Raw genomic sequence first — 22,862 nt, 5'->3', positions numbered from 1 at the left:
ACACATTGACAAGGATCTGCAAGCATCAAGACCATGCAGGAAAACATGACATCACCAAACAAATTAAATGAGGCACCAATGACCAATCCCGGAGAAACCTTTCTGACAGAGGATTCAAAATAGCTGTCTTGAAGAAGCTCAATGAAATTCAAGATAACACAGAGAAGGAATTCAGAATCCTATTAGATGAATTTAACAGAGAAATTGAATAACTTTTAAAAATGAAGCAGAAATTTTGGAGCTGAGAAATTCGATTGACATACTAAAGAATGCATCAGAGTCTTTCAACAGTAGAATTGATCAAGCAGAAGAAAAAAGTAGTGAGCTTGAAGATGGTATATTTGAAAATATACAGTCCAAGGAGACAAAAAAGAATAAAGAATAAAAAAGAATGCAGCACACCTACAAGATTTAGACAATAGCCTAGCTATTGGCCTTATAGAGGATGTAGAGGGAGAGATCAGGGTAGAAAATTTATTCAAAGGGATAATAACAAAGAACTTTCCAAACCTAGAGAAACACATCAGTATTCAAGTGAGAGAGTTATAGAAGAACATCAAGCAGATTTAACCCAAAGAAGACTACCCGGAGGCATTTAATAGTCAAACTCCCAAAGATCAAGGATAAAGAAAGAATCTTAAAAGAAGGCAGTAAGAGAAAAGAAACAAATAACATACAAATGAGCTCCAACACATCTTGTAGCAGGCTTCTCAGGGAAACCTTACATGCCAGGAGAAAGCGACATAACATATTTAAAGTGTTGAAGGAAAAAAACTTTCATCCTAGAATAGTATATCCAGTAAAAATAGACTTCAAACATGAAAGAGAAATAAAGATTTTCCCAGGCAAACAAAAAGCTGAGGGAGCTCATTAACACCAGACCTATGCTATGAGAAATGCTAAAGGGAGTTCTTCATTCTGAAAGAAAAGGGAGCAATAAGAAATTATCTGAAGATACAGAACTCACTGGAAATAGTAAGTAGACAGACAAACACAAAATATTACGACACTGCAATTGTAGTGTGTAAACTACTTATATCTTATGTAGAAAGACTGAAAGGTAAACCTATTAAAAATAATAACTACAACAACTTTTCAAGACATAGCACAATACTATATTAAAAAAACAATAAAAAGTTAAAAAGGGGGATAAAATTAAATGTAGTGTTATTAGTTATCTCTTTGTTAATTTTTTATTTTTTTTTAACAATCAGTGTTAAGTTGTCATCATTTTAACATAATGGGTTATAAGATGTTATTTGCAAGCTTAATGGTAACCCCAAATAAAAAAACCTAAGACAGATACACAAAAAATGAAAAAACAAGAAGTCAAAACATGCGACCAGAGAAATCCACCTTCACAAAAAGGGAGAAAGGAAAGAAGGAAGGAAGAGAAGACCACAAAACAACCAGAAAACAAATAGCAAAATGACAGAAGGAAGTCCTTACTTATTAACAATAACATTTAATGTAAATGAACTAAACTTTCCAAGAAAAAACATAAAGTAGCTGAATGGATAAAAATAAAAAAACAAGATCAAACTATCTGTTTTTTACAGGAAACATATTTCACCTATGAAGACATAAATAAACTGAAAATAAATGGGTGGAAAAAGATATTCCATGCAAATGGAAACCAAAAGAGAGCAGGAGTAGCTATACTTACATCAGATAAAATAAATTTCAAGACAAAAGCTGTAAAAAGAGACAGAGAGTCATTATATTATGATAAAGTCATCAATTCAGCAAGAGGTTATACTAATTGTAAGTGTGCACCCAACATTGGAGCACCTAGATATATAAAGCAAATATTATTAGAGTGAAAGAGAGAGATAGATCCCAATACAATAATACCTGATGACTTTAACACCTCACTTTCAGCATTGGAAAGATCATCTAGACAGAAATCAACAAAGAAACATCAGACTTAATGTGCACTACAGAACAAATGAACCTAACAGATATTTACAGAACATTTCATCCAATGGCTGCAAAATATACATTCTTCTCCTTATCATATGGCCACAAAACAAATCTTAAAAGTTGCAAAAAAGAAAAAATGAAACCATAATAACCATAATAAGTATTTTCTCTGACCACAATGGAATAAAACTAGAAATCGATAACAAGAGGAACTTTGGAAACTACACAAACATATGGAATTTAAACAATATGCTCCTAATGACCAGTGGGTCAATGAAGAAATTAAGAAGGAAGTTAAAAAATGTCTTGAAATAAATGAAAATGAAAACACAACGTACCAAAACCTATGGGGTATGGCAAAAGCAGTACTAACAGGAAAGTTTATAGCAATAAGCACCTAGATCAAAAAAGTAGAAAAACGTCAAATAAACAACTTATTGATGCAACTTAAAGAACTAGAGCAAACCAGCTCAAAATTAGCATGAGAAAAGAAATAATACAAATCAGAGCAGAAATAAATGACATTGAAATAAAAAATATAAAACATAAATGAAACAAAAAGTTGGTTTTCTGAAAAGGTAAACAAAATTTGAGAGAAGACTCATAAAATCAGAGATAAAAAAGGAGTCATTATAACTGATACCACAGAAATTCAAAGGACCATTAAAGGCTAACATAAGCAACTATGTGCCAAAACATTGGAAAACCTACAAGAAATGGAGAAACTCCTAGACACATACAACCTATCAAGATTGAACCATCACAAAATCCAAAGCCTGAATAGACCAATAACAAGGAATGAGATTGAAGCTGTACTAAAACGTCTCCTAGCAAAGAAAAGCCCAGGACTCAATGACTTTGCTGCTGAATTTTACCAAACATTTAAAGAAGAACTAATACCAGTTCTACTCAAACTACTCCAAAAAAATAGAGGAGGGGACACTACCAAACTTATTCTATGAGGATAGTGTTACCCCTCCAAAACCAGACAAAGAGACATCGAAAAATAAAAAGAAAACTAAATCCCTGTTGAATATTGATGCAAAAATTATCAACAAAATACAAGAAAACAATTCAACAACACTTGAAAACAACATTCATCATAATCAAGTGGGCTTTATTCTCAGGGATGCAAAGATAGTTCAGTATACACAAATAAATCAATGTGATACATCAAATCAACAGAATAAAGTCCAAAACCATATGATCATTTCAGCTGGTACTGAAAAAGCATTTGATAAAATTCAACATTCGTTCATGATAAAAGCCCCCCAAAAACTGGGTATAGAAGGAACATATCTCAACATGATAAAAAAAATATATATACAACAGATACATAGCTAATATCATACTGAGTGGGGAAACACTGAAAACCTTTCCTCTAAGATTTGGACCAAGACAAGGATGCCCACTTTTACCACTGTTATTTGACATAGTACTGGAACTCCTAACTAGAGCAATCTGATAAGAGGAAAAAGTAAAGGGCATCCAGACTGGAAAAGAAGAAGTCAAATTTTGCTTGTTTGCAGATGATATGATCTTATATTTGGAAAAAACTAAAGAGTCCCCTGAAAATTTATTATAATGGATAAACAAATTCAGTAAAGTTGCAGGACACAAAATCAACATACAAAAATCAGTAACATTTCTATATGCCAACGGTGAACAATTAGAAAAAAGAAATCAAGAAAGTAATCCCATTTATAGTAGCTGCAAATAAAACAAGATACCTAGGAATAAACCTAAGTAATCCCGTTTATAGTAGCTACAAATAAAACAAGATACCTAGGAATAAACTTAACTAAAGAAGTGAAAGGTCTCTGCAATGAAAACTGTAAAACATGATGCAAGAAATTCAAGAGGACACCAAAAAAAAAAAAAGGAAAGATATTCAGTGGTCATGGATTGGAAGAATCAATATTGTTAAAATGGGTATACTACTGAAAGCAATCTACAGAGTCAATGCAATCCCTATCAAAATACCAATGACATTCTTCACAGAAATAGAAAAGGTAATGCTGGCCCTCCACCCAAGATGGCCAAATAGGAACAGCTCCAGTCTACAGCTCCCAGTGAGATCGACATAGAAGACGGATGATTTCTGCATTTCCAACTGAGGTACCTGGTTCATCTCACTGGGAATGGTTGGACAGTGGATGCAGCCCACGGAGGGTGAGCCGAAGCAGGGTGGGGCATTGCCTCACCTGGGAAGTGCAGGGGTTGGGGGATTTCCCTTTCCTAGCCAAGGGACACTGTGAGTGACTATACCTGGAGGAGTGGTATACTCCTGCCCAAATATGGTGTTTTTCCCATGGTCTTCACAACTGGCAGGCCAGGAGATCCCCTCCTATGCCTGGCTTGGCAGATACCATGCCCACAGAGCCTTGCTCACTGCTAATGCAGCAGTCTGAGATCAACCTGAGATGCTGGAGCTTAGTGGGGGGTGTGGGGGTGTCTGCCATTGCTGAGGCTTGAGTAGGCAGTTCTATGCTCACAGTGTAAGCAAAGCAGCAGGGAAGCTCCAACTGGGTGGAGCCCACCACAGCTCAGCAAGGCCTACTACTTCTCTAGATTCCACCTCTGGGGGCAGCACCTACCTGAACAAAAGGCAACAGACAGCTTCTACAGACTTAAACGTCCCTACCTGACAGCTCTGAAGAGAGCAGTGGTTCTCCCAGCACGGTGTTCAAATTCTGAATATGGACAGACTGCCTCTTCAAGTGGGTCCCTGAACCCTGTGTAGCCTGACTGGGAGACACCTCCCAGTAGGGACCGACAGACACCTCATAGGCGGCTGCCCCTCTGGGACGAAGCTTCCAAAGGAAGGATCAGGCAGCAATATTTGCTGTTCTGCAGCATCCCCTGGTGATACCCAGGGTCTGGAGTGGATCTCCAGCAAACTCCAACAGACCTGCAGCTGACGGACCCATATGTTAGAAGGAAAACTAACAAACAGAAATGAACAGCATCAACATCAACAAAAAGGACATCCACACCAAAACCCCATCCTTAGGTCGCCAACATCAAAGACCAAAGGTAGATAAAACCACAAAGATGGGGAGAAACCAGAGCAGAAAGACTGAAAATTCCAAAAACCAGAATGCCTTTTCTCCTCCAAAGGAACAAAATTCCTAGCCAGCAAGGGAACAAAACTGGATAGAGAATGAGTTTGATAAGTTGACAGAAGTAGGCTTCAGAAGATCAGTAATAACAAACTCTCCAAGCGAAATGATCATGTTCTAACCCATTGCAAGATAGCTAAAAACCTTGAAAAAAGGTTAGATGAATGGCTAACTAGAATAACCAGTGTAGAGAAGAGCTTAAATGACCTGATGGAGCTGAAAACCACAGTATGAGAACTTCGTGAAACATACACAAGCTTTAGGAGCTGATTTGATCAAGCAGAAGCAAGAATATCAGTGATTGAAGATCAAATTAATGAAATAAACCAAGAAGACAAGATTAGAGAAAAAAGAGTAAAAAGAAATGAACAAAGCCTCCAAGAAATATGGCACTATGGAAAAGATCAAATCTATGTTTGATTGATGTATCTGAAAGCGATGGGGAGAATAGAACCAATTGAGAAAACACTCTTCAGGATATTACCCAGAAGAACTTCCACAACCTAGCAAGGTAGGCCAACATTCAAATTCAGAAAATACAGAGAACACCACAAACATACTCCTTGAGAAGAGCAACCCCAAGACACAAAATTGTCAGATTCACCAAGGTTGAAATGAAGGAAAAAATATTCAGGGCAGCCAGAAAGAAAGGTCAGGTTCACCACAAAGGGAAGCCCATCAGACTAACAGCGGATCTCTCTGCAGAAACCCACAAAGCCAGAAGAGAGTCGGGTCCAATATTCAACATTCTTAAAGAAAAGAATTTTCAACCCAGAATTTCATATCCAGCCAAACTAAGCTTCATAAGTAAAGGAGAAATAAAATCCTTTACAGACAAGCAAATGCTGAGAGATTTTGTCACCTCCAGGCTTGCCTTGAGATCCTGAAGGAAACACTAAACATGGATAGGAATAACCGGTAACAGCCACCACAAAAAACATACAGAATTGTAAAGACCATCAACACTATGAAGAAACTGCATCAATTAATGGGTGAAATAACCAGCTAGCATCATAATGACAGCTCTAAATTCACACATAACAATATTAACCTTAAATGTAAATGGGCTAAATACCCCAATTAAAAGACACTGACTGGCAAATTGGATAATGAGTCAAGACCCATTGGTGTGCTATATTCAGGAGACCCATCTCACATGCAAAGACACACATAGGCTCAAAATAAAGGGATGGAGGAAGAACTACCAAGCAAATGGAAAGCAAAAAAAGTGGGGGTTGCAATCCTGGTCTCTGATAAAACGGACTTTAAACCAACAAAGATCAAAAGAGACAAAGAAGGCTATTACATGATGGGAAATGGATCAATTCAACAAGAAGAGCTAACTATCCTAAATATATATGCACCCTATCCAGGAGCACCCAGATTCATAAAGCAAGTCCTTAGAGACCTACAAAGAGACTTAAGAGTCCCACACAATAATAATGGGAGACTTTTACACCCCACTGTCAATATTAGACAGATCAATGAGACAGAAAATTAACAAGGATATCTAGGACTTGAACTCAGCTCTGGACCAAGCAGACTTAATAGACATCTACAGAACTCTCCACCCCAAATCAACAGAATATACATTCTTCTCAGCACCACATCGCACTTATTCCAAAATTGACCACATAGTTGGAAGTAAAGCACTCCTCAGCAAATGTAAAAGAACAGAAATTGCAACAAACTGTCTCTGAGACCACAGTGCAATCAAATTAGAACTCAGAATTAAGAATCTCTCTCAAAACTGCACAACTACATGGAAACTGAACAACTTGCTCCTGAACAATTACTGGGTAAATAACGAAATGAAGGCAGAAATAAAGATGCTCTTTGAAACCAATGAGAAAAAAGACACAATGTACCAGAATCTCTGGGACACATTTAAAGCAGTGTGTAAGGGGAAAATGATAGCACTAAATGCCCACAAGAGAATACATGAGAGATCTAAAATCAACACCCTAACATCACAATTAAAAGAAGTAGAGAAGCAAGAGCAAACACATTCAAAAGCTAGCAGAAGACAAGCAATAACTAAGATCAAGCAGACTGAAGGAGATAGAGACACAAAAAACCCATAAAAAAAATCAATGAATCCAAGAGCTGGTTTTTTGAAAGATCAACAAAATAGATAGACTGCTAACAAGACTAATAAAGAAGAAAAGAGAGAAGAATCAAATAGACGCAATAAAAAATGATAAAAGGGATATCACCACCATTCCAACAGAAATACAAACTACCATCAGAGAATACTATAAACACCCCTACACAAATAAACTAGAAAATCTAGAAGAAATGGATAAATTCCTGGACACATACACACTCCCAAGACTAAACCAGGAAGAAGTTGAATCCCTGAATAGACCAATAACAGGTTCTGAAATTGAGGCAATAATTAATAGCCTACCAACCAAAAAAACTCCAGGACCAGACGGATTCACAGTTGAATACTACCAGAGGTACAAAGAGGAGCTGGTACCATTCCTTCTGAAACTATTCCAATCAAGAGAAAAAGAGGGAATCCTCCCTAACTCATTTTATGAGGCCAGCATCATCCTGATACCAAAGCCTGGCAGAGACACACACAAAAAAAGGAATTTTAGGCAAATATCCTGATGAACTTTGATGTGAAAATCCTCAATAAAATACTGGCAAACTGAGTCAAGCGGCACATCAAAAAGCTTATCTACCATTATCAAATTGGCTTCATCCCTGGAATGCAAGGCTGGCTCAAAACGTGCAAATCAATAAACATAATCCATCACATAAACAGAACCAATGACAGAAACCACATGATTATCTCAATAGATGTAGAAAAGGCCTTCAACAAAATTCAACGGCCTTTTGTGCTAAAAACTCTCAATAAACTAGATATCAGTGGAACGTATCTCAAGGTAATAAGAGCTATTTATGACAAACCCACAGCCAATATCATACTGAATGGGCAAAAATTGGAAGCATTCCCTTTGAAAACTGGCACAAGATAAGGCTGCCCTCTCTCACCGCTCCTATTCAACACAGTGTTGGAAGTTCTGGCCAGGGCAATCAAGCAGGAGAAAGAAATAAAGGGTATTCAATTAGGAAAAGAGGAAGTCAAATTGTCTGTGTTTGCAGATGACATGATTGTATATTTAGAAAACCCATCATCTCAGCCCAAAATCACCTTAAGCTGATAAGCAACTTCAGCAAAGTCTCAGGATACAAAATTAATGTGCAAAAATCGCAAGCATTCCTATATACCAATAACAGACAACAGAGAGCCGAATCATGAGTGAACTCATTGCTACTAAGAGAATAAAATACCTAGGAATACAACTTCCAAGGGATGTGAAAGACCTCTTCAAGGAGAACTACAAACCACTGCTCAAGGAAATAAGAGAGGATACAAACAAATGGAAAACATTCCATGCTCATGGATAGGAAGAATCAATATCATGAAAATGGCCTTACTGCCCAAAGTAATTTATAGATTCAATGATATCCCCATCAAGCTACCAATGAATTTCCTCACAGAATTGGAAAAAAAAAAACTACTTTAAACTTCATATGGACCCAAAAAAGAGCCTGAATAGCCAAGACAATCCTGGGCAAGAAGAACAAAGCTGTAGGCATCATGCTACCGGACTTAAACTATACTACAAGGCTACAGTAACCAAAACAGCATGGTACTGGTACTAAAACAGAGGTATAGATGAATGGAACAGAACAGAGGCCTCAGAAATAACACCACACATCTACCATCATCTGATCTTTAACAAACCTGACACACACAAGCAATGGGGAAAAGATTCCCTATTTAGTAAATGGTGTTGGGAAAACTGGCTAGCCATATGCAGAAAACTGAAACTGGACCCCTTCCTTACACCTTATACAAAAATCAACTCAAGATGGATCAAAGACTTAAACGTAAGACCTAGGACCATAAAAATCCTAGAAGAAAACCTGGGCAATACCATTCAGGACATAGGCATGCGCAAAGACTTCACGTCTAAAACACCAAAAGCAATGGCAACAAAAGCCAAAATTGACAAATGGGATTTAATGAAACTAGAGAACTTCTGCACAGCAAAAGAAACTATCGTCAGAGTGAACAGGCAACCTACAGAATGGGAGAAAATTTTTGCAAGCTATCCATCTGACAAAGGTCTAATATTAAGAATCTACAAAGAACTTAAACAAATGTACAAGAAAAAAGCAAACAGCCCCATCAAAAAATGCGCAAAGGATACGAACAGACACTTCTCAAAAGAAGACATTTATGCAGCCAACAGACATATGAAAAAATGCTCATCATCACTGGTCATTACAGAAATGCAAATTAAAACCACAATGAGATACCATCTCACACCAGTTAGAATGACAATCATTAAAAAGTCAGGAAACAACAGATGCTGGAGAGGTTGTGGAAAAATAGGAACACTTTTACACTGTTGGTGGGAGTGTAAATTAGTTCAACCATTGTGGAAGACAGTGTGGAGATTCCTCAAGGATCTAGAACTAGAAATACCATTTGACCCAGCAATCCCATTACTGGGCATATACCCAAAGGATTATAAATCATTCTACAATAAAGACACATGCCCATGTATGTTTATTGTGGCACTATTCACAATAGCAAAGACTTGGAACCAACTCAAATGTCCATCAGTGGTAGACTGGATTAAGAAAATGTGGCACATATACACCATGGAATACTATGCAGCCATAAGAAAGGACGAGTTCATGTCCTTTGCAAGGACATGGCTGAAACTGGAAACCATCACTCTCAGCAAACTATTACAAGATCAGAAAACCAAACACCGCATGTTCTCACTCTTAAGTGGGAGTTGAACAATGAGAACACATGGACACAGGGAGGGGAATATCACACACTGGAGCCTGTGGGGAGTGTGGATCTAGGGGAGGGATAACATTAGGAGAAATATCTAATGTAGGTTACAGGTTGATGGGTGCAGCAAACCACCATGGCATGTGTATACCTATGTAACAAAACTGCACATTCTGCACATGTAACCTAGAACTTAAAGTATAATAATAACAAAAAAGAAAAGATAATGCTAAGGTTTATGTGGAACCAAAAAAGACTCAGAATAGCCAAAGCCAACCTGAGCAAAAAGAACAAAACTGGAAGAATCACATTACCTAACTTCAAATCATACAACAGAACTATAGCAACCCAAACAGCACGATACTGGCAAAGAAACAGGCACACAGACCAGTGAAACAGCATAAAGAACCCAGAAATAAGTTTACACATCTACAGTGAACTCATTTTTGACAAAGGTGCCAAGAACATACAATGGTGAAAGCACAGTCTTTTTAATAAATATTGCTGGGAAAACTGGATATCCACATGCAGAAGAATGAAACTAGACCCCAATCACTCACTGTATACAAAGTCAAATCAAAATGGATTAAAGTCTTAAATCTAAAGCCTCAAACAATGAAACTACTAAAAGAAAATATTGGAGAAACTCTCTAAGACATTGGTCTGGGCAAAGGCTTTTTGAGTAATACCCTTAAAGCACAGGCAACCAAAGCAAAAATGGACAAATGAAATCACATCAAATTAAATAGTTTCTGCACAGTAATGGAAACAATCAGCAAATTGAAGAGAAAACCCACAGAATGGGAGAAAATATTTTCAAACTATCCATCTGGCAAGGGATTAATAACCAAAATATATAAGAAGCTCAACTCTATAGAAAAAAAAATCTAATAATCCAATTTAAAAATGGGCAAAAGATCTGAATAGATACTTCTCAAAAGACATGCAAATGGCAAAAGTGTTTATGAAAAGGTCCTCAACATCACTGATCATCAGAGAAATGCAAATCAAAACTACAACGAGATATCATCTCACCCCAATTAAAATGGCTTTTATCCAAAGACAAGCAATGACAAATGCTGGTGATGATGTGGAGAAAAGGGAACGCTCATATACAGTTGGTGAGAATGAAAATTACTGTAGCCACTATGGAGAACAGTATGAAAGTTCCTCATAAAACCAAAGATAGAACTACCATGTGATCCAGCAATTCCACTATTGGATAATTATCCAAAAGAAGTGAAATCAAAAAAGACATCTGCACTCTCATGTTTATTGCAGCACTATTCACAATAGCCAAGATTTGGAAGTAACCAAATCAAGTGTCCATCAACAGATGAACAGATAAAGAAAATGTGGTACATATACACAATGGAGTACTATTCAGCCATATAAAAGAATGAGATCCTGTCATTTGCAACAACGTGGGTGGAACTGGAGGGCATTGTGTTAAATGAAATAAACCAGGCACAGAAAGATAAATATCACATGTTCTTATTCATTTGTAGAATCTAAAAATTAAAACAATTAAATTCATGTAGATAGACAGTAGAATGATAGTTACCAGAGGCTGGGAAGGGTAATGGGGTATGGGGAGCATGGAGATGGTTAAGAAGTAGAAAAATATAGTTAGCCTGAATAAATAAGATCTAGTATTTGATATCACAACAGGGTGACTACAGTCAACAATAGCATACATCTTAAAACAACTAAAAGAGTTTAATTAGAATGTTTGTAACACAAGAAATGATAGTTTGCTGAGAATCTTCACAAGGACAAAAAACCAAACACCGCATGTTCTCACTCATAGGTGGGAACTGAACAATGAGAACACTTGAACACAGGAAGGGGAACATCACACACCGGGGCCTATTGTGGGGAGAGGGGGGAGGGATAGCATTAAGAGACATACCTAAAGTAAATGATGAGTTAATGGGTGCAGCACACCAACATGGCACCTGTATACACGTGTAACAAAGCTGCACGTTGTGCACATGTACCCTAGAACTTAAAGTATAAAAAAAAAAGAAATGATAAATGCTGGAGGTGATGGATACCTCATTTACCCTGATGTGACTTTTATGTACTGCAAGCCTGTATCAAAACATTTCATGTACTCCATAAATGTATACACCTACTGTATACCTATACGTTTTTAAATTATTATTTAAAAAAAAAAACAAAATGAAAGACAAGCCACAAACCGGGAAAAAGAAAAAAACTTACGAGGCACAATATATGTGAAAAAAGAACTCATGCTCACAATATAAAATACTTTTTACAAATAAACAAGATAAAGACAAATACTCAATTACAAATGAACAAGACTTAAACAAAAATAAATGTTTGTAAAGCCCATAAGAACACAAAAAGGTGCTTAACATGATTGCCATGGAAATGCAGATTAAAGGCACAAAGCAACACTGTTTTGAAATTACTTAGAATGCATAACATTTTTGAAGTTTAACAATATAAGGCAAGGATGTGGAACACCTGGACCCCTCACATGTTGTTGATGGAATGTAAAATTCTATAAAAACTTCAAGAAAACTGTTTCCAGTCTCTTATAAAGTTAAACATACACCTACCCTATGTCTCAATAATTCCAGTCCTAGGTAAGAAACAAAAGTATACATCCACAAAAGAACTTGTACAATCATGTTGCGAAAGGTTTGATCATATTAGTTAGCCAAAAACTGGAGACAATCCACGTATCTGTCAACAGAATAACATATAAACAAATTGTGTTATAGCCATTCATTGGAATAGTCCTCAGCAATTAAAAAAAATCAACAAAATAAAAAGGTCCCAAAAAACATGTCAAACAAGAAAAGCCAGACACAAAATAATCATGGTGTTTGATTCCATGTAAATGAAATTTGAGAAGAGTAAAATAGATCTGTGGTGATATAAATCAGAAAATAATTGCCTCTAATAGATTATAATGGAGCATGATGAAATTTCTGTTGCGGTTGGAATGTTCTCAAGTATTTTTATTTGCAGGATTTTAGAAAGTGTTTAGAACAGATATGGGGGGAAAGAAACCCCACAAGTTTACCAAGGTTAAATTTAGTATTTTTTAAGATGAGATACATAGCAGTTTCCTCACACAGTTGTAATCTTCAAGGTCATCACACATCTGCCAAATTTAGTACTGTAAAAATCAGGAATGACTTTTTCCTAAAGAGTTAACAACTTAGTAGAAAGGATTCAAGGTTTTATTTATTTTGAAGACTACTGTTAAAGAGTGTCCCTTTACTGTTTTCCTTTTGTTTTGTTTTTATTTATCTCAGGATGCAAAGTGCTTGTTTTTGTTTTCTGGTTTTTTTTCACCGTGTTATATGAATATGTTAGTCATTTGGTAGTAGGACAAGGTATCGCCTTTGCTTTCTCAAAATAAAAGACTCAATTCCAACACCAGAGAGTCTTAGGAACATCAAGGTTATTGTTGTCATTGTATTTTGCTGTTATACCATATGCCTTACTCTTAATAAGTAAAAGTCCTTCCTATGGTCGCTAGGAGATCAGGAAGGAATATAATAAATATTATTTTAATTGTATTAGTCTTCTCACAGGCTTCCTTTTGTAGTTTTCTGCCAGAAGCAGTAAGTATTGTTGCCCCTGAAGAAGCATTTGGAGATGTGTAGGAGCATTTTTTTGTTGTCATAGTGACAGAGTAGCACTACTAGTATTTTATAGTTGGAGACCAGAGATACTACATATCCTGTAATATATGGGATAGTCCTGAATAATGAAGGATTGTACCAACCAAATGCCAGTAGCACTCTGCCTGAATCCATCAGGATAGCCATAACAAAACACCGTAGACTCGGTGGCATAAAAAATGGTCATTTATTTTCTCACAGTTCTGGAGCCTTAAAGTCCAAGGTCAAGGTTCTGGCATAATTCAGTTTCAGGGGAGGACTCTTTTCCTGGCTTGCTAATGGCATCCTTCTCACTATGTCTTCATGTGGTAGACAGAGAGATAGATCTCTAGTGTCTCTTATTGTAAAGACATTAATCCTATCAGATTGGGGCCCCAGTCTTTTGACCACATTTAACCTTGTTCTAAAATATTGTCACATTGAGGGTTAGGGGTTCAATATATGAGTGTTGGGGAGAACACAGTTCAGGCCATAGGACATCCCTATTGAGAACAGTAGAGGTTAGTCTGTTCCAGTTTAGGATTATACTAAAAGACTAAAACTAACATTAGTAAACTGATATGGTTTGGCTCGGTGTCCCCACTCAAATCTCATCTAAATTGTAATCCCCATAATCTGCATGTGTCCAGAGAGGGACTTGGTAGGAAGTGATTGTGTCATGGGGGTGGTTTCTCTCATGCTGTTCTCATGATGGTGAGTCAGTTCTCATGAGATCTGATGCTTTTATGTGTTTGATAGTTCCTCCTTCACACTCACGCTCTCTCTTGCCTACTGCCAGGTAAGACGTGCCTGCTTCCCTTCTGCCATGATTGTTAGTTTCCTGAGGCCTCCCCAGCCATGTGGAACTGTGAGTCGATTAAACCTCTTTTCTTTATAAATTACCCAGTCTCAGGCAGTTCTTTATAGCAGTGTGAGAACAGACTAATACATCGACCACTGTGGAGAGAAGTTTGGCAATTTCTCCAAGAACTCAAAGCAGAATTATCATTTGACCTAGGAATCCCATTATTGGGTATATACCCAAAGGAAAAAATTGTTCTGCCATAAAGACACATATGCATGCATAGCATACATGTATAGCAACACTATTCACAATAGCAAATACATGGAATTAACCTAATTGCCCATTATGGTAAACTGGATAAAGAAAAGGTGGTACATACACACCATGGAATACTATGAAGCCATAAAAAAGAACAAGGTCATGTCCTGTGCAACAACATGGATGGAGCTGGAGCCTATTTCCCAAGTGAACTAACACAGGAAGAGAAAACCAAATACTGCATGTTCTCACTTATAAGTGGAAGCTTAACACTGAGTACACATGGACACAAAGGACAGACACTGTGGCCTCCTTGAGAGTGGAGGGAAGGAGGAAAGTTAGCATCGAATTACCTATTGGGGCCAGGCATGGTGGCTCAAACCTGTAATCTCGGCACTTTGGGAGGCTGAGGCGGGTGGATGTCTTGAGGTCAGGAGTTCGAGACCAGCCTGGTCAACATGATGAAACCTTGTCTCTACTAAAAATACAAAAATTAGCTGGATGTGGTGGCACGCACTTGCAGTCCCAGCTCCTTGGGAGGCTGAGGTGGGAGGTTGGCTTAAGCCTGGGAGGCAGAGATTGCAGTGAGCTGAGATCATGCCACTGTACTCCAGCCTGAGTAACAGAGTGAGACCCTGTCTCAAAAACAAACAAAGAAACAACAACAACAACAACAACAAAAAAACTACCTATCAGGTACTATGCTTATTTCCTGGGTGGCAAAATAATCTGTATACTTAATCCGCATGACAGGCAATTTACCTATATAATAAACCTGCACATGTACTCCTGAACCTAAAAGTTTAAAAAAAAAATAGCAAAAACTAATATTACTTCCTTAGGAAAAATGAAAATAATGCCTTTATGATAAATCTAAACTTCTGATCATGGCATTCAACACCTTTTAAATCCCATCACCAGACTATTTTTCCAGGCTTACTTCTAACTAGTTCCCCAAATTACTATCTCCCTAACTCCATTCTCACTTTCAGAACCTTTTGCCTTCACTCATGTTATTCCCTCACCCTGGAATGTGCTTCTCTTTTCAGTCTACCTAAGAATATCTACTCATCCTTAGAAGGCATACTTTCCAGGACCTCCTCTTTGCAATTTTTTTTCACACCATCATCACATTATCAGAATCAATTCATTTCTTCCTTGGATTGTGTTGAAATTACTTACAGCCTGTCTACTCTGACAGTCTCATCTTCACATCTCTAGCATCTAACAGTCCAAGGTATATGCTCAACAAATATTTCTTGAGTTGCGTTAAAATTTAATTAATGTCTGTTGTGGCGCAATTTATTTTTATTTTTTATTTTTATGTTTTGAAGACAAAATCTCACTCTGTCCCCCATGCTGAAGTGCAGTGGCACAACCATGGCTCACTGTAGCCTCAATCACTCAGGCTCAAGGGGTACTCCCATCTCAGCCTCCTGAGTGTCTGGGACTACGGGTGCATGCCACCATGTCCAGCTAATTTTTAAAAAATTTGTAATTGTTTTGTAGAGATGGGGTCTCAGTATGTTGCCCAGGTTGGGGCTTCCTATTATAGAAAATTATGATTTAACACCAACATCAACCCATTTCTTCCTTCCCTATTCTCCTGATATTATTATATCAAAACTTTCATAAAGTAATTGTTCATTGTTTACTTTATAATAACTATATATATTTAGTAATGGATAATTATATTTTATTTCTTGTTTTTTATTTTATCATTTTTACTATAAAATATTGTCTGTAATTCATAGTTGGTTCTTGTCTTTTACAAGCACATCATGTTCCTCAAACATCCCTATCACCAACATTTCAACAACGTTGGTAAAATCTCTCTAATACAAAGTTTGACTTCTAAATCTACAATGATCATTTTGTTGGAGGATGAAATTTTTAACATCCCATATATCTGTATGTGAAACAAAGAGGCTAAATTTATTGCTTCCTAAGTAATGGAGAACTACTCTTATAAATCTCTCTCTCCGAACAGAGCAAGACTTGCTTTCATAAAGGGTTTTAAGAACAGGGAACTCAGGGGATGGCAGATTTTCTGAAGCAAGAGTGTTTAGGGATTGGCTGATTTTCAGCTGTGAGGTTTAGGGATGAGCTGACTTTCAGAAGCAGTTCCTGGAGTGATACTGTATTTGACTGGCTGACCTTCAAGAGCATGACACTATCAACAATCGATTAGGATGGGGTTACTACTTGTTCTTTGGTTAGTTGTTTACCACTTTGGACTAAGGCAAAGGGCAGTCTTTTGATCCACCTTTTCAAATTAGGAGGCAACACCTTTTCAGTCAGGGCATACATCAGAATCAGCTAGAGTGTCCTTTAAAACATGGACTGCTGGGCATCACCCCAAACTTTATTATTCAGTAGGTCTTGAGTTTCACCTAAGAATGTTCATATCTAACCAGTTTCCAGTGATATAAGTGCTGCTGGCGTGGGAACCACACTTTGAGAACCTCTAAGTTAGAGAATGGAAATGTCACAAGGGTAAATAGTAATAGAGTTGCCCAGGCTTAAAGAGCCCTTTGGTGGTGGTAATCTACAAGATGAACTGGGCTATAGCTGGATAGAAGAATGCAAACAGGCATTACACAAGGTCAAAGGCTAAACATGGAATTTTTTTCATGGGCTCATGGATGGCAGGGCTTCAGAACTATTGGTGTGGAATAACTGCCAGAAAGCCGTAAAAAGTTTTGCTCACCTCCTTCTGAAAAATGCATGCATGCCTTCCATTTCTAAATTGTCAGCTAGACAAAAGAGGTCACTTTACCTTATGTTTTTCCTTTTTGTAAACATATAATACATAAATGAAATAGGATTTTAACCTCTCCTTCCTTATCATTGTTGCATACATAAATTTTACCATTGCTAATTAGCACATCCATTCAAGGTGGTACATCCTTTATACATCTGAGCCAGCAATTTAATGCCTTAAGAAAAGGAAAATCCCCGGGGGAGAAAATGTGCAGCATCAGTTCCTAACACATGAAAGATGCATGTTGAAAAATCAAGGTCCGTGCCCAAATGTGCAATATATTTTTTGTCTTAAATCCATTCCAGCACAAGAAATATGGTTTCAACTAGATTAAAGATTTTTCTTCTCTTAAGAAATGTGATAGTTGCCAACTAGTGATGGAGTTTCCAGAATTCTTCTCCCAGTGCTTAACAGATGAATTTATTGGATGGAAAAGTAAGAGCAAATCTGAGCTTCTCTGGAAGTATGCCCAAACTCAGCAACAGTGATATCAATAAGTGTCACGTGGAGGCATGTATAAAATATAGGAAAAGAGGGAAGTAAAACAAAACTACTGAAAAGGCAGCAAAATCAAGCATATCTAACCTTGATGGAGCATTGGAGTCAGGGTGTGAGCCTTACCAATCCATCAGTATTGCTCAGTGGCTCATTGGGCTAACGATAAGGAATGAGGGTGTCCTCACTGAAGTAATGAATGCTCAGGAACACAGCATGGCAGCCTTCCAGTTCTCTACAAAGATTATGACAGCTCTAGCCCTTCCCACTATAGATCTTCCCCATAAAGTGTTGCAGACTACCCATTTTTGGAAGCACCAATAACTTCCAAGAGAAGTTCCCCAAAAGTCCAAGACCGTACATATCTTCATTTTGAAATGATAGCATCTTTCTTAATGGTGGGGGAATGCAAGGAATTGAGCCCAGAAATTCATTCTTCTCATGTTTGTAATTCCAAGCCACTGATAGTGGTGGCTCTTCCAAAGTAAGTTCTCTATGCTAATTTCTGCCTGTCTAATAGAGTGAATCACTTATCAAGGGTGCAGATTTTCAGCCAGAGTAGTATTCATTTTAACCGTATTTTATTTTCAGGTTTTTTTTTTTTTTTTTTCATAAGGAGTGAGAAAACACTATCTAGGTAGGATGTATTCTTTTAAGTTTTGCTAATGAGTCCCATGGACAATTCCAGAAGGCTCATGATGGCACTGAATTTCTGTGCACATACAATTTACGTACTTTCTTCTCACTGAGGGATATGATAGACCGGTGTGACTTTGTTGATTTAACATGCATGCCTGTGCACCCACCCTGTGCTGGACACTGTCCCTGCACTGAGCTTCCTGTATGGATTGAGTCTTTAGTCACCTACGAGTGTGTTCTCCTGCTTTCCTACTGGCTTCTTTTTTTTTTTTTTGGAGATGGAGTCTCGCTCTGTCCCCGGGCTGGAGTGCAGTGGCCGGATCTCAGCTCATTGCAAGCTCCGCCTCCCGGGTTTATGCCATTCTCCTGCCTCAGCCTCCCGAGTAGCTGGGACTACAGGTGCCCGCCACCTTGCCCGGCTAGTTTTTTGTATTTTTTTAGTAGAGACGGGGTTTCACCGTGTTCGCCAGGATGGTCTCCATCTCCTGACCTCGTGATCCGCCCGTCTCGGCCTCCCAAAGTGCTGGGATTACAGGCTTGAGCCACCGCGCCCGGCCCCTGCTGGCTTCTTAAACTTGACACTACGCAATTTGAATTCCATTCCTTTGGTTCAGAACCAACAGGGGCTTTGTTCCTTGTGAAAAAATACAAACCACCTTGAACAAGTAACACAGTCATTTACTCTTTTCAGCCATTTAACTCAGGAATGTGAATGCTTTCCAAGAAATAGACTTTGATTGGGGGAGGCTAGAAAGCCCAAGATCGAAAGGGTGGGGAGAAAAGCAGGCAGCATCAACCATGGGAACACTTAAGCTTCATTTCGCTTCTATCAGGACCTCAGTCCTGGTGCTCCATTTTCTGTGCATTTTCCAAATGTCTAGTTTTGCTTCTCAAAATGTGGTCCTTTAGCAAATGCTATCAAAATCACCTGGGAGCACTGGTCTAGACACACAGGATGCAAAATATAACAGACAAGTTGAAAATCTACATGGGATTAACTCTCACCACTACCACCCCATAAAACATAGCACCTTATTGGTACCTACATTAAATATTTGTAGTCAAATGCCTATGTGCCAGTCACTGTGCCAGGTACAGTGTAACAAAACACACATGTAACTTCCTCAGAGTTTACATTTTAGTTACGGAGACAGATATGGAAACAAGTCATTTTGATATTTTGTAATGAGTGCAATAAAAAATAAGAAAATGCCTCTATAGCAGGACATAGTTGGGGCACCCAACCTAGTTGAAGGAGGGCTGTGAGAGAAGGCAAGTAAGAATGAGGCAGAAGGAAGAAGTTTAAGGTTGAAAGTGGGACTATTATTTGCAGCAGAGGCAACAATGCATATGAAGTTCTGGAGTGAGAGCAGGCCATGTCTCAACCCATGTGGAATGTAGCTACTGTAGGCACAGAGAAATATTTAGGACCTGATGACCATAATAGACGCACTTTTCAAAAAATATGCTTACCTTATAATTTTGAGGTCTCTAAGGAGAAACTGAAAGCTATTTTCTTAGGTTGGAGGGAAGACTGCTACCTTTCTGTTCTCTAACCCACACTACTTTCCAGTCTACTTGAGCATCTAAAACGTCTTTCATTTTTCTAATGGAAGCTAATCTGTATTTCCAGAAAACCGTAATAGAAACCCAGCTGACCTCTGCCAGCCTGGCCCCAATCATGGACTGTACCTTCCTCCTACATTTCCTCTTCTTTCTGGCAATGAATATCTTCCCCAAAGATGAAGCAGAACCTTATTAGATAAAAGTAATCTATAAAACAAAATTTCTCCTGGTATTAGTCAGAGTCCAGTTAGGAGACAGCAATCTCACCATTTATTTCAGAAGAGGAAATTTAATATTAATTAAATATTGAATATTAAATCTGTAGAAGCCATTGGTAATGGAGGGGAGATGACCACATTCACTAGCCAAAGCATCTGGACCCCAGCTCCCACCCAAACAAGTCACCCCACTCTGCTCATGGGTTGAGCTAAAGGGAATCTTAGTAGTAGTAGTAGTAGTAGTAGCAGTAGTAGTAGTAGTAGTAATAGTATTTGAAGACAGAGTCTCTCACTCTGTTACCCAGGCTGGAGTGCAGTGGTGCAATCTCAGCTCACTGCAACCTCCGCCTCCCAGGTTCTATTGATTCTCGTGTCTCAGCCTGCTGAAAGTAGCTGGGATACAGGCATGCGCTACCATGCCTGGCTAATTTTTTGCAATTTTTAGTGGAGACAGGGTTTCGCCATGTTGGCCAGGCTGGTCTCGAACTCCTGACCTCAAGTGATCTGCCTGCCTCAGCCTCCCAAAGTGCTGGGATTGCAAGCGTCAGCCACCATATCCAGTCTAAAGGTAATCTTACAGGTTTCATTGAATGGTTTAATTTTAAATTTGAGAAAACCGAAGTTGCAAAACATAAAATGATTTTTTGCCCAAGGCACTAGGTTAGCTAGTGAGATGTTTAAGTAAGCCAGATAGACACAAACTAAGGGAGAGCCCATGGCAGGCAGGAGGAGATTCATGGGATGCTGGGAGACAAAATAGTAGGACCAGGGAGAGTATAGCTTGAAGAATAGAGTAGGACTGTATTTGAGCAGTGATGAAAGAACTCCATTTTCTTCAACAGCCATACCATGCCTCTTCGTAATTCTTCTCTTTTTGAGTTGTAGAATTACAACTCAATTCACTAAATAACAATCTTTCTTTTTAAATTATTATTATTATACTTTAAGTTCTAGGGTACATGTGCACAATGTGTAGGTTTGTTACATATGTATACATGTGCCATGTTGGTGTGCTGCATCCATTAACACGTTATTTACATTAGGTATTTCTCCTAATGCTATCCCTCCCCACTTCCCCCACCCCACGACAGGTCCCAGTGTGTGATGTTCCCCACCTTGTGTCCAAGTGTTCTCGTTGTTCAATTCCCACCAACAAGTGTTGTTTGGTTTTCTGTCCTTGCGATAGTTTGCTGAGAATGATGGTTTCCAGCTTCATCCATGTCCCTACAAAGGAAATGAACTCATCCTTTTTTATGGCTGCATAGTACTCCATGGTGTATATGTGCCACATTTTCTTAATCCAGTCTATCATTGAAGGACATTTGGGTTGGTTCCAAGTCTTTGCTATTGTGAATAGTGCTGCAATAAACATATGTGGGCATGTGTCTTTATAGCAGCGTGATTTAGAATCCTTTGGGTATATACCCAGTAATGGGATGGCTGGGTCAAATTGTATTTCTAGTTCTAGATCCTTGAGGAATCTCCACACTGTCTTCCACAATGGTTGAACTAGTTTACAGTCCCACCAACAGTGTAAAAGTGTTCCTGTTTCTCCACATCCTCTCCAGCACCTGTTTTTCCTGACTTTTTAATGATTGCCATTCTAACTGGTGTGAGATGGTATCTCATTGTAGTTTTGATTTGCATTTCTCTGATGGCCAGTGATGATGAGCATTTTTTCATGTGTCTGTTGGCTGCATAAATGTCTTCTTTTGAGATGTGTTTGTTCATATTCTTTGCCCACTTTTTGATGGGGTTGTTTGACTTTTTTCTTGTAAATTTGTTTAAGTTCTTTGTAGATTCTGGATGTTAGCCTTTTGTCAGATGGGTAGATTGTAAAATTTTTCTCTTATTCTGTAGGTTGCCTGTTCACTCTGATGGTAGTTTCTTTTGCTGTACAGAAGCTCTTTAGTTTAATTAGATCCCATTGTCTATTTTGGCTTTTGTTGCCATTGCTTTTGGTGTTTTAGTCATGAAGTCTTTTCCCAAGCCTATGTCCTGAATGGTATTGCCTAGGTTTTCTTCTAGGGTTTTTATGATTTTAGCTCTAACATTTAACTCTTTAATCCATCTTGAAACAATTTTTGTATAAGGTATAAGGAAGGGATCCAGTTTCAGCTTTCTACATACAGCTAGCCAGTTTTCCCAGCACCATTCAATGTGTATTGAACCAGTAATACTGACTGAGAATCCACTATGTTCAGTAGCACCTAACACAAAGCAACAGAGACAGGCTGACCTCCTCTATCGGGAATGAGATAGGGTCATCGTGGAGGCTCCTCCGGTATCTAGAGATGTGGTCTCACCTTGGGCAAGTCATCTTGCCTCCCTGTGCCTGTTTTCCCATCTATAGAATGTAGCTAACTCTGTGAGCCCCATCCCTCTCATGAAATTGCTGCTAGAATTGCATTGAGAATGATATGGCTTTTAACTCTTCTATCTCTTAGGACTGATGTGAGAAAAAAATGAGTTATGAAAATATAGATAATTGTTTTATATACATTTAATTTTAATAATCAGGAAATAAAAGGAAATAGCATGGTCTTATTGGAGTTTGAGATGGTAATCACTCCCCCTCTTTTCTCTGAGCCCCAAAC

This window comes from Piliocolobus tephrosceles, chromosome 11 (genome assembly GCF_002776525.5).
Source record: "Piliocolobus tephrosceles isolate RC106 chromosome 11, ASM277652v3, whole genome shotgun sequence".
Taxonomy (NCBI): Eukaryota; Metazoa; Chordata; class Mammalia; order Primates; family Cercopithecidae; genus Piliocolobus; species Piliocolobus tephrosceles.
This window is presented reverse-complemented; position numbering follows the sequence as displayed.